The sequence below is a fragment of the Nannospalax galili genome, unplaced genomic scaffold (genome assembly GCF_000622305.1).
Source record: "Nannospalax galili isolate Female #2095 unplaced genomic scaffold, S.galili_v1.0 scaffold835, whole genome shotgun sequence".
NCBI lineage: Eukaryota > Metazoa > Chordata > Mammalia > Rodentia > Spalacidae > Nannospalax > Nannospalax galili.
This window is the reverse complement of record NW_008336306.1, coordinates 478,482-492,090: the sequence shown is the minus strand read 5'-3', so window position 1 is coordinate 492,090 and position 13,609 is coordinate 478,482. Positions and strand designations below refer to the sequence as shown.

The 13,609-nt window shown below is 39.8% G+C and overlaps 1 pseudogene; it reads right to left on the bottom strand.

The window, feature by feature from the left end:
- Nucleotides 1-2,782: 2,782 nt before the first annotated feature.
- Nucleotides 2,783-6,355, bottom strand: LOC103732435 (annotated as a pseudogene).
- Between the last annotated feature and the right edge of the window lie 7,254 nt (nucleotides 6,356-13,609).

Here is a 13,609-nt window from a genome sequence, read left to right as displayed (position 1 = left end):
AGTTTTATCTCAAGGGCAATCCACAGTTTTCTAATTGAACTTAAAAGACTGCTCAGTGGGAGGGAAATCCTGTGTGGCACTGTAACCACTGCCAAATACACATGGTTGGAGGGGTCATAAATCCAAAGAAATTCCAAGTCTTTTACATTCCTATGGAAATGTAATTTCTTTCTATATATTAAATATGGATCCTTGTATTTACAGACAAGGTACCAGTCACCACTCATCAAAGAAGCTTCTTCTGCAGCCGTTGGAGGCTATTACAGAGTTCTACAACTGGCCACACACAGAGAATAAAGGTCTATGACATGTCCAGGCTAAGTCACACATCTACAATGGCGTCTCTACACATTTTCTATATCTAAGGCTCACAAAATATGATGGATCAAGAAGTGGAGAGAATACTAATGCCTTGCTCAACTCTCATCAGGGAAGCTTCCCCGTGCAAAGAGCGTAATGAACACAGAAGGCATAGCTAGCTAAAGTGCAGGGAATCAATGTCTGCAGAGTACATATCCCTGGATAGGACTCCTATGTTATTCCTTACCCACCCAGTTTGCAGGGAGCATTGAGGAAGAGGGGATGGACATATTATAAGAGTCGAACATGGTTCTCGACCTGAAGGAAACAGAGTCTTACAGGCTTCTGTGAACTTGCTCTTATGAACTTACAGCAATGGTGATAGCATGCACAAGACCCGTGAAAAACTAATCAGTCATAAACCTATATAGAAATGTGGAAATGGGCAAAAGACCACAACATTAATCAACCAACTGTTGGAAGCTGATCACTGGTGGGTTAGGTAATGGTGATCATCTTTAAAGGAGCTGTGCCAGACAGTTTGAGAAGACCCCAGTGAATGAACTCACACTGAGGGACATCTGGGTACACAAACCTGACTTGATAGGACTTAACATATATGACAGAATGCATGAAATCCTGTGGGCAAGTTATGATGGGTGCAGAAAGTGAAGGGGCCTAAATTTGAATAAGATGTAGTCCATAAAAATCATGAAAAATTAAAATACATTGAAAAAAACCAAAAAGAAAGGAAAATTCTGGTTATATGCGGAGGGCCTGTCAGTCACAGTTGTTCATTCTGGCCTTTCCTGTATTTTGTTTTTGTTGCACATGTATTTGACAAATAGCTGAGGCCCCTAGAAGTGAGAATACAAAGAATCACTTTGAGTCTTCCCTTCTCTGTTTACTGTGGACAACTTCACTTTTCAGTCTGTTGTGTGATCAGGTCCTCTCATTCTCTCCCAAGGACCCAGCTCATGCCCCTTGGGGTAGCTATTTTTTCTACTGCTTATGTCTTTAAATACAGGATGGTGGAATCAGGGAGAAAGCTGGATCTGTACAGGTGGCATCTTTAATAACTGGATTTCCTATGCATCAATCAGTCACCTGGAAAGATGCACCTGTGCGCACCAAGGAAAATCACGAATCCTCAGAGTTCTGAGGCCCTACAGTAGTGGAGGTCACATAGGAGGTTTCACAGGTTGATCCACCCACTGACCTTAGGTTGGAGGCTATCAAACTCTGGGGTTCTCCATTGATTAGATCTGTTATCTGCAACTGAGGGCAACGAATCAGGCTCCCTGTCTTGTGGTTCTTCTTATTCTCAAGGCTCATGTATAGCTCAGTTTTATACAGAAGTTTCTCAAGATGTTTTTTTTGTTTCATTTTTAATATTTTTATTGTTTTGTGCATTTCATATATTACATTATAATCAAATTTAGACCTCCTCACCCATCCCCCATAGCCTCCTACACCAGATTTCAGGTATTCTGTCATATATGTTAAGTACTAACTGGTCAAGCATTTCTATCCAGGTATCCTTCAGTGCAAGTTCATCCACTGGAGTCTGTTCAGTCTATCTAGAGTCACTCCCTTAAAGAAGATCCACACTCTTCCGCCCAGCAGTCATCAGGTTCCAGTATTTCCTTGGGTAAGGTTGGGGCCTGCTGTCAATTTCCCCCAGCTCCATGCTGTGCTCGGCCCCTGCCATCTGAGGCTGAATATGACAAAATTGTATTTCTTTTCATTGATGAGCTTTAGCAAGAGAAATTATTCTCCCCCAAATCTGAAACTTCTTTTGAAGCTTGTGAAGATGATGGGTTTATCCTGTGGGTTAGAGAACCAATTACTTCACAACATGGCCAACTGGTATACCGTAGCAGGGGGCGTCTGGGTCCAACCCCCAGCAGGAAGCTCTGTAGCTGAAGATTTGCTTGGTTTTTATTGTTCAATTTTTGTTCCTTTGTTTTCTCCAAGTCACCATCATTTTTGTCTCGTAAATGTTCAGGTATCCCATCACCCCCCTTTTGTGTTTCTGAAGCTCTTACTTGATTTCTTGGCTTGGAATATAAGTTTTTCTTATTGACTGTACAAGTTCACCAGGTCATGTGGCGGCAACTTAGAGACCACCATCTACCAGACATTCTAATTAAATGGATATTTATAGAGATCTAGAATACATATTAGTATGCTATATAATTACATGTGAAATGTAAAAGAAAAATACCAAGACTATAAAAGGGAATTGTATAAATATATTCAAAAATATACACACATGAATTTTAAACTTATTGAATGGACCCAAACAATGAAAAACATTAAAGCTTGAAAGATATTGGCTGAGATTGTAGAAGTTCAAAGGTTAGTACAAAGAAAGATAATCACTTACAATGGAAACCTCACGTTATAGTACAGTATTTGGTATTAGAATGGCACTCTGTTGTCTTTGGGCCTTCCACTTTGTATAGGCATCAATTCAAACTTAAGAATTCAGATATGTTTTCATCCTGAAATTTTGAAGAGAATTTCTCTCTGACCTTAATAAAATGAAACATTTGGGGGCAAAGATACAAAAAAGGAGGCCTGTACTGGAGGCCAAGATGGAGAAGACTTCCACGGCCACCATGGCCTTCCCCTTGGTGCTGTGGTAGACAGGGAGGAAGGTGACCCAGACACTTCAGAACACCAGCATGCTGAAGGTCAGGAACTCGGCTTCGTTGAATGTGTCAGGCAGGTTTCTGGCCATGAAAGCCACAGAGAAGGTTCCCAAGGCCAGGGAGCCCAGGGAGCCCAGGTATCCCAAGACACAGTAGAAGGCAGTGACTGGGCCTTTGTTACACACAATGGTGATGTGTTCTCGCTCAGATTGTGGATCAATGACAATAAAGGGAGGAGAAGTTCCCATCCAGACTCTACAGAGCATAAACTGGATCAGGGTGCAGATGCGAATGATGTAGCTAGGTGCCCCAGACACCAACACATCCCACAGCCTTCTTCCTGGAGCTGTGACCCTGAAGGCCAGAACCACAGTAATGATTTTGGCCAAGACAGTGGAAACAGCCACGGTGAATGCAAGTCCAAATGTGGTCTGCTGCAGGATGCAGGTGACGGTGTTGGGATGGTCAATGAAGAGCAAGGAGCAGAGAAAACAGAAGGCGAGGGAGAGGAGCAGGATGTAGCTGAGAGTCCGGTTATTGGCCTTCACAATGGGAGTGTCTCGGTGTTTCAACAACTGTGAGTGCAGTTAAGAACAAGGACATGCAGGCCAGAGACATCCCCAGGGGGTCTTCATAAGCCAGATACACCACAGCTTTAGGGATGCAGTGGTTTCGCTCTGCATTGGCATACTGGTCATCTGGACATTTTACACACTGGTCCATATCTGATACAGAAAGGAAAGCATCATCATCTCAGCTTTAGCATTTTTCTCATCATCTGCCCTGCTCAGATATGTGGAAGGCATGCTTCCCAAAAGTTGCCCCTCAATTGCTGTGGATGGCTATGAAGAAAGTTTACTGTATAGCAGAGACCCCCAAACTTGTAAGGTCTGATACCTTAGTAGATGAAGTCAACAAAAATATTTTTCTTATTTTTACCTATGTTACATATTCATGATATCTTTATTATCTTACAAGAATAGATAAATATCAGTTGCCTTCCTACCTTCATGAACTACCTTATACTGGGTAGAGTAGTTACTGTGAATTAGTGAGGGCTTAGTGATTACAATGAAACTTAAGAGTCACTCTTGAATAGAAACAATCTCATATTAGAAAAATATTCAGTGGTAAGACTGGCACAATGTTGTCTTCACCATTTCCAATTTATTCGTACACATCAATTAAAATAAGCAAAGAAAAAGTTATGCCCTCAATAAAATTACCTACAATTGTAAAGATATAAGCCTTCAAATTTGTCTAAAGATTCCATGCAATTGCTTTCAGAACTTTAATGTATACTTTTGTCAAAATTTAAAAAGATATATGAATGGGTGGAATGGATTATAAACTGGACGATTCACTGTAGCCTTAATTATTACTCACAGTTCTAAAGACTTTGCACATCAAGATCACATAGTTACTTGGTTAATTCTCAGGTAAAGTGTGTTTGCCTCAAAGTAAGGCCCCATGGTTTTAGATTCACAGGAAGTTAGAAACACACAAATAGCCTTCTTCGACCATGTTTATAAGGTAAGATAATCTGAATACAGTTTGAGACCTAGGGGATTAAGCACCACCACACATCTGTATTCATATGTTCACTTTGGGCTTTGTGTTTCAACATATCTTTCTGGAAGCATCCATAATCTACCTGTGTCACTAAATATTACTTCCGCAAAGTAAGGCACAGGGTAGGTAACACATTCAAGGATGAAATGTGTATTAAGAATACAGTATGATCAACACATTTTTCCGAATTCCTAGAGATCAGATACAACACATAGTATTTGAAATGGGGAGTGATTCTTCCAGTTGTAAGTTTTCATTTCCACCTAGGCATTTATTAGAATTCTGAGTGAAACCGAATGGAAGCATTAGATAAATTTGAAGATAAATCTTTGTAATAATGAATCTTTCCAGTCAGGAACAAACCTTTTTGTTTATTTACTTAAGTCACTTGTGTTTCTAGTAGAATCTTCTAAATATATGGGCAAATGAAATGACATGTTAGTTATGTTTTCTGAGGACCCTATAATTTTTTGAGACAGTATCTCTATATGCAGGTGGGGCTGCCCCAGAAAGTTGACATATGCACTACTCTGCCTTGACCCCATAGATATCCACCTGTCTCTGCCACTCAAGTGCTGAGCTTGAAGTTGGCACCATGCCTGATTCACTGTAAGGTTTATAGTTTATATTTGTTTAATAGCATGGAATGTAACAGGCTTCATTGTGGCATTTCACAGATATGTTCTCACGATTTGTTTGTGTCAGCCTCTCACTCTCTCCTCCCTCATCCAGTCCATTTTGCTAGCTCCCTTACTCCCCTCAAAATGCCCTTTCTTCTTCTTTTGTGTAAAATCATTCCATTTCTGTCTTGTAGCCAGCTCATTCTTTCTGTAAACATCTCCTTCCTTACATCATTCACTGTACACTGAATCAAAGACATGTTAATACTTTTTTTTCTATCTCTACAAGTATACCAATACAAGCACCCCAATTTTCTTTATATTCAGGTACCTCTGGATGTTTTCTAGGCTCTGGATATTACATAAATTTGACATTTCTAATATTTGGTCCTTTCTATTAATACTGCCAATCATTTTTACCCTTTTAGGTTTCTGGTAAGTTACAAATAACATCACATTCCTCATATTAATGGTATCACCCCCAACTATATATGTCATTGCTTATTTTATCACGTATTGCTCCTTGCATGCATTTATTTCAGGCTTCAGCACTGCTCATGAACTAGAGAACAAGGAAAACCTACTCACTGAGGGTGCCCACAAGCATAGCCATAAATGCTGCTGCCAAAAATACATACAGAGGTGAACATATCTCTGAGAATCTGCTCTATGTCAAGAACCTTGCTGGAGACTGAGAAGAAGAAAGTGAATGTAAGACTCCCATGTTTGGTCTGATCTATAGGTAGTTTCAGACAGGAGGCATTATCTGCAAATGCAACACTATGTCCTAATTTCCCTGATGGATTTACAGTTTTTATCACTTTCATTGTCAAAAGCAATTTCTTAGAAGTAATAATATCTTCCATGGTTTAGACTAATGAGAAAAAGAATGAGGTTCAATGCACAGGGTTTTATTCATTCAAGGGTCATTCCTATTGATTCTATCATTTACATGGTAAGTTAATAAATGTAGATATTTTATCTCTCCAGTTCCCTTGCAGACCTCGTCTAGGTCAGTTTGGGTGGGAGAAAAGAAGCAATCCAAGGAATTTCCCCTACAGGAAAACATTTACCTGGTTGGTTGGAAATCTCATTCTCTGGGCAAGGGGTGCAATCAAAACAGCAGCTTGCCTTTCCCTTCTGAGGGGATTTCCTGGAGCCAGGACTGCAAGATTCACTGAAAACTGAGGGGGGAATCTGAGGAAATTCAGATGTGCTGGTAACACAGTGGAGTTTGACTCTTTCTTAACTATCATGACTGTGGGGATTTAACACACAAAGACGTTCACAAACGTTTTGTAAATTCCTGTACATTCTGTACATATTCTACAGGAATTCGTCACAGACCATTTAGTGCATTGTGTAATTTGATCTGTATTTACATTTATAATCAGTGATTAAGTATGTTTTTTCCATGTCTATTGAGGCAAAAGAATTGAAACCTAGCAAACTTGAAGGTGAGCAGATAAATAACCACATGTGATAATTCACTGACCTATGAGGAAGCTCAAAAGCTATCCGTAGTTTTGATGATTTGTGTCTAGAGCAAATAATTTTGATTTAGTCCACCCTACCTGTCTTCTTCCTGTGGCCCACTCTATCATGTCTTCCGATGAATACAATTATTGACCATGTGGGAAAAATGGGGAAAAATCTCCTATTTTCACTTTAATTCTGAGTCCTTATGGGAAACCACAAATGTTGAAAATGTCATACCCTGGATGAGATTTTTCTTTCTGATTCACATTCACTGTTTCCAGCAGGATTAGTAAACTGGATCTTCTTCAAGAAGGGGTGCAGCTGAAAGACGGGCATAATTTGATAATGAAATATTAACGCACTTAAGATACAATACCTGAAGTTCTCAATGCACCTCATTTTCTTTAATCTCGTCCTCAGAGTGTAACTTCATTGGAGAAAAAGAAGTGAACGAATGTGGAGAATTATAACTGTCACTGTGAGTCTAAAACGTGTTTGTCTTGAGATCAATTGCCCAAGCAAATGAATATCAAGGTAATCAATAACCAATCTAATGCTTTAAAGGTAAATATGCATTTCCTACATCACTGGTAAAAGTTCCATATAACAAATTGCGATCTTCAGTACCTAAAGTTCATGGATATCATTCATGTAACCTAGCCATTCTTTAATGACCAGATTATAAAGACTTAAAATCAAGGAATGTTCATATATCATTGAAATATTTCCTGATCAAAACAATGGGTTGTATGTTTTAATTTTAATAGGAAAAGGGGGCGTGGTGTTCATGTCTTTTAACAGAAATTGTTTCTTTATAAAATGTCTATATTAAGTTCCACTCTCATTTGTTCATGATGTGCATCCATGTGTAGAGTTATCTACTAGACACTGAAAAGGTATTAAAATTCTTACATTTGTAAGAAAAATTCATATAAGTATCTTGACACCCTGAGGAAAGGCACTTTGGTGAGACAGCATTGCAAACAAAGGGAGACACATTACCTGCCTGCATTCAGTTCTTCCCCATCTACTGGCTGCATTCCTACATGCTACAGAAGCATCTCATGGAGGGACTGGGCCACAGCATACATAGCATTGTACAAACTATAGCTTTCATCACTCATGGCCATGTTAAAATTCTGTAACATTAATGATTCACATGAGGTGTTGGGTGACCAATCCTCCAGTGTCTTGAAGTTAATAGATGCCACTGAACAATTAAAACCTATCCACCCTGGTCTTGTCAGAGTAAATTCAGAAATTCAGAGTATTCAGAAAGTCTCAATGTCTGGATAAAAAATTTTAAAACCAGAAACTTCACCATGGTGATGTGAAAAATTAAAAGTCACAAGGGATGAGTCAAGGTTGAAATCTCTCTGATTGATGATATTATCCCATTATGAAGTAGTGAACCAGATTCTCCTTATGTCTAAATATTTCCACCATCTATAGCTTTGAACTAGAGTTCACATTACCATAAATGACCACAACATTTGCTGATTATTCCATTATTTGTTCATAATATATTTGAGCTCTCATCATGTATAGCTGTGTACTTAGAGGAATAATGTTCACAAAGCCTAAGCAGACTCTGTTTCCTTTCATCTCTCCCCTAAAGTCTGAGAGAAACTGAACACTTTGGTCATCATCTGAGACATCCAGTCCCACCCAGTTCCAGCTGAAATGAACCATCAAGGAAACCATAGCAGGGGCCAGAGATGTGTCCATGGGCCCCATCTGAGACAGATAGGGAAACTGTTCAAGGTTACTCAAGATAGAATAGGAAATTCCAAAGGCAATCTAAAGGACACAGATCACAGGAAGTAGCATTAGAAAGGTTTATAGGAATCTCAGTCCAAGACCTGAAGTGTGTTAAGCACCAGCTGGAAGTTCAAGGAGTTAAATGTGTTTATACCAATGAATCAATTCTGAAATATTAGAGAAAATTGCAGACATGTAATGTTTTCTACATAACCCCTTTTTCTTTATCGTTGATTCCTCTTTCCTATTTCTTAGAATGCCTCATAAAATCAATGAGTGTTTGGCCCTTAATCTATATAGCTTGGCATAGGCATAAACCCACCCTACTCCTCTCATGCTTCCTAGACACCTGAGTATGGCACCAATTGAGACTCATTTTTATTTTCCCCTTCACACCCAACCTCACCTGTGGATATTTTAAAAGCGTGAAGTATATCCCCAGTCTGGAAGATAAGGACCATAATGGTCCTGTAAGCACTGCTATGATCGATGTCTGTGTTATGCAGGTGTAGTTAGGAATAACCTCACCATCATTCTCAGTGGAAATGAGTGAGCCAGACAAATCAATATCATCCAAATTCTTGTCAGAAAAGGCAAAAATATAATGGGTATTCCTGTTGATCTCTTTAATGGCAAGAATCAAAGCCAGAAAAAAACTGGTAATCTTGGGATGACTGCCTGAAAAGACGACAGTGAGCAATTGAAATAAGACTGAAAATATGATAAACTTTAAATATACTATGTGTGCAAGGCATACTGAATACTAATTTTCTCCAAAATTCTTATTTTGAAGCCATCATTCCAGTCTTGATGGCATGAGAACATGACATACTTGGGAAAAGATGGCAGGTGTCTCATAAATGAGATGTCCGACCTGTTCAACACCCATAAAAATCAGATTTAATCCCTCGGTGTATAACCAGAGCACTGCATGCCATCCACAGGTGAAAGAGCTGGCTGTTTCCAGACAGCAGACCTTTAAATGTCATGACTATGATTTCCCCTTCTCCAGAAATACAAAAAGAAAGTGTTTTCTATGCCAGCTACATTATTGTATTTCCTGTGTAGCAGTCTACACTGGCTGAGAACATGACTTAATATAGGGTGACTGCACAGGGAATTATTTATATCTTTCGAAACAACTCATAAATGGCTTGATGTTACAGATGATACATATACCATAACCATCCTCCCTTCTGTTTTCCTCTACATCACATCACGCAAGCATTTTTTAAAATTCATATACAGTCCAGAATTATATAAGATCAAAGGCTATAATTACTATTTCTTTGTAATTAATTGAAGCCCTTTCATTACAATGACAACTTTTATCTTTATTTCATTAATTTGTAGAGATTATTTCCACTCTAGTGTTATTTGGTTTTGTTTATAAAGTAGTATGTCTGTGTAGCTTCTGAATTACTTTTCAGTATGAGATTTCCTTAGATTTATATTTTTATTTCATACATCTTTTATGATAGGATATAATAAAAGCAATTTTCCATCACATTTGGCATTTTAAAGCATAAGCTTATCTAATTCCAATGCCTTGTTTGTGATTATGGAAGTTCTCTGCTTTTATTCTATTTTTCTAGTGTACTGAGTCACCAGACCAAAATTGCTACAGTCTAACTTGCATCTCAAAGGCTGAAAATGTCACAGTTCTTTTATTTTTCTTTTGTGGGAAGAAAATATTTTATCAAAGAAATGACATCATAATAAAGATGACAAATATATCTAGATATGCTATGGTAATGTGATACAACTTCATCTCTCATACGAAGTACATTAAAATGGAATCACAGCTGAAACCCAATGGGTTAAAGTATTCTAAATCATTCTGAGATAAACTGGACTCATAGAGAAATGGAAAAGTTCCTGAGTTAATTCACAAGCCTTTTGGTTAGGAACTTGCACATTTTTCTTTAGAAATTCATCAAAAAGAAGAAATACAGAATATGCTCTTCTTCCAACACACAGAAAAGTCAAATAAAAGATATTCTTTCATTCATTGTGAAATAAGGAAAATATGAACAACATAAACAGAGAATTCAAATATTTAACCATGCGCTAAAGCATGCACTGGAGAAGAGATGGCCTCATCAACAAATGGTGCTGCTAAATCTGGATAGCTTAATGTCAGATGAGAATCTCTGAATACCTGAGGAAATCAGAGGATAAGCACATCAGCAACCACGCAAGGCAACATTTCCTGGGTATGAGTTAAGCAACTAAAGAATTAAGTCCATATTTGAGATTTATGAGTATGTGAAATCAAAAGAGTTCTGCACAGCAAGGTAACATTCAGTGGTGTGAAGAGACAGCCTTCAAATTGAGAATGTTTCTCCCACAATGCTTCTTGGTGAGGATTAGTATTCAAAAATATATAAAATATTTCAAGTGAATAAAGATAAAGAGTTAAACTAATTTATGAATATAAAATGATATGAATAGACCTATCTTGGAAGAAGTGCAAATGGTCAATAACTTTGTGAAAATTATTCAGAATCAGTTATCCAGGTAATGAAGATCAAAATGTTAGTTAGGTACCAGGAAGTCTAGTGCTAGTGAGGATATGCAGGAAAAAGAGCATGTTACAAGTTAACTGTGGGAATGCCAACTGCTACAGTCACTGTAGATAACTTTGGAGATAGCTTTGGGGATGATCCTCATGAAGGCAAAATGGAAATAAATTGAGTTGGAGCTATACTTCTCAGGGGAAAACCCTCCCAGGAAGGATGGTCACTATATATAAGAGATCCCTGCGTATTAACAGTACCAGTAATATAGCATTGCAGTCCACTGGAACATCTGTCAGTAGGAGGATAGATAAAGAACTAGTCATGTGCCCAGTAAATACACCCCAAGGAAATGCTTTAGTCAGAGTAGAAGACAGAATGAAAACAAGATGACCTGAAAATGGTAGAGGCTCCTGTAGTCCACGATGAGGACAGCAGGGATAAGAAAGTGTAATGGAGGGTAGTACAGTGAGCATATGAACATGCATATGTGCATGCACATACCAATATACATACACACATGGTTCAATGAAATACATTAATGTAGAAATTTAATGTTTTAACAATTGTAATTAAAGGCAAAATTAGAAACATACAAAAACATCAGTTGCATTAATCATTAAATTCTTTAAATAAACTTTCATTATAAATCTTTGTCTTCTAGAAGGTGATAGAAATTCAGATTGTATGTGGAAATCAGTAGAATGATGTTTATGTTATTACACATGTTTTCTGCTGGAAACCTGTTCATATGAATTGTCAGCATCATGCCCAAGACCATGCTGACTCAATCAGACAAAAACCCAGCATAGAAAGGGGGAAATGGGTGGCAAGCCCCAACACTAGCCACAGAACTGTTGGCAAATGATTACTGTGGTGTGAAGCAGAGTACATCTTTTTTAAGGTAGCATCTCTAAATAGATTGACTAGACTCCAGTGGATGAACTTGCATGGAGAGACACATCGATAAAAATGCTTGACTGGATAAGAGTTAGCATATATGAGATAATACCTGAAATCTGGTGCGGGGCCTTATGGAGAGTGGGAGGAAGAGGGAGGGAGGGTGTCTAAATTTGATTAAGATGTATTATATAAAGCACTCAGGAGGGAGGCAGAGACAGGCAGATCTCTGTGAGTTTGAGGCCAGTCTGGTCTACATCGTGAATTCCAGGCCTACAGGGAGACCTTGTATCAAAGACTAAAAAGAAAAAGATTGAGACAGCCTGAGAGGGTGGGTTCAGACCTCCATCAGTTAGCAGCTCTAATCTCAGCAGCCGTCCAGAGGGTGCGGACTTCTGGCCTCCCTTGGGCCTCCCTGAGGCAGAGGGCCTGAGAATGCAGGGGACTGGCTGAGAACCACCAGATCCTGCCTCCACGTGGAAGTGAGCCTCCCCTAATTGGGCCATACCCATTCCCCCAACCTGGGATTTTGTGAGACCCCTCCCAAGGTCCTAGCGCAAATCTGGCTTTTGTAGGCTAAGGCTGAGATCCTAGCAGACAGCCTGAGAGGATGGGTTCAGACCTCCAATGGAGTAGAGGCTCTGATCTCAGAAGATCTCCAGAGAATGCCTAGTTCTGGCCTCCCTCAGGCCTCCTTTGGGCAGAGGGCCTGAGAATGCAGGGGACTGGCTGAGAACCCCTGATCCTGCCTCCACATGGGTAAGGAAGCCTGAGTGTACCTGACTTGAAGCTGAATTGGTCTTCTGTGGGTACTCCTGAATAGCTGATCTGAAGCCATCCATTCCCTCCAAATTAAACATGCAAGAACCTGAACCCTGTACCAACCAGCTTTACATAACCAATAAAAAAAAGATCTACACACCCTGATAATACAAACAGAAGCATACTTCAACTTAATTCTCATATCAGAATCATAAACAACAAAAGAAATACACATGCCAAAATCACAACGAAAGAATAATGTAGGCAGTAAAGTGCCAGACCTAAGCACAGGCTGCACTAGAGAGCACAGCTTCTGCCTTGAGAATATGGCCCACACTTGCACAAAAGAGCCAGCCTATAATCTGCCCCTGGACCTAGAGACTGATGAGGCAAGCAGCCTGGACGAGGGGATCTATCAGGAAGCGACACACCAGCTTATGGGACACTGGGGGCGGGGGGGGGGAGATATATAAGGCCTGCCTTTTCCAGAAATAAATGAGTCTGCAGCACCTCACCTAGTGCCTGGTTCCACCTGACTCCCAGTATCTGTGTGTTGACTCCACACCGCTCACCCCCACCATGGTCAGAAGCCTTGTTCCCTGCAGTCCCTCATGGGCTGGACCCACAAGGAAACCTGCAACAGCTGGTGCCCAAACAGGGTTCCTGGACCCCCTGCGTTGGTGACACCCCCAACTTTGGTTCGTTCGGTGAGTAGGCCCTGGGTTTTGTCTGTCCCTTCAACTGCTTGAGGATGAGTGAGTGGCTCCCTCCTCTGTCCCCTCTACCTTGTTTGTCATATTTGTTGGTAGATCAGGAAAGCACATTGAACCACGTGGTTTCAAAGCCCATGTCGGCACATTTTATTCCTTGGCTTGTCCTGGTGAGTTCACATAAGGGCTGATCCACTGCAAACTCAGAGCCCAGGCTTCAGGTCATCCTGTTGCCTGTCCCGGAGACACCGTATGAGCATACGGCTGATGGTGTCATGGCCCTCAGAAGTCCCTCACTAAGCACAAGACATTTGGATCTGATACACCTG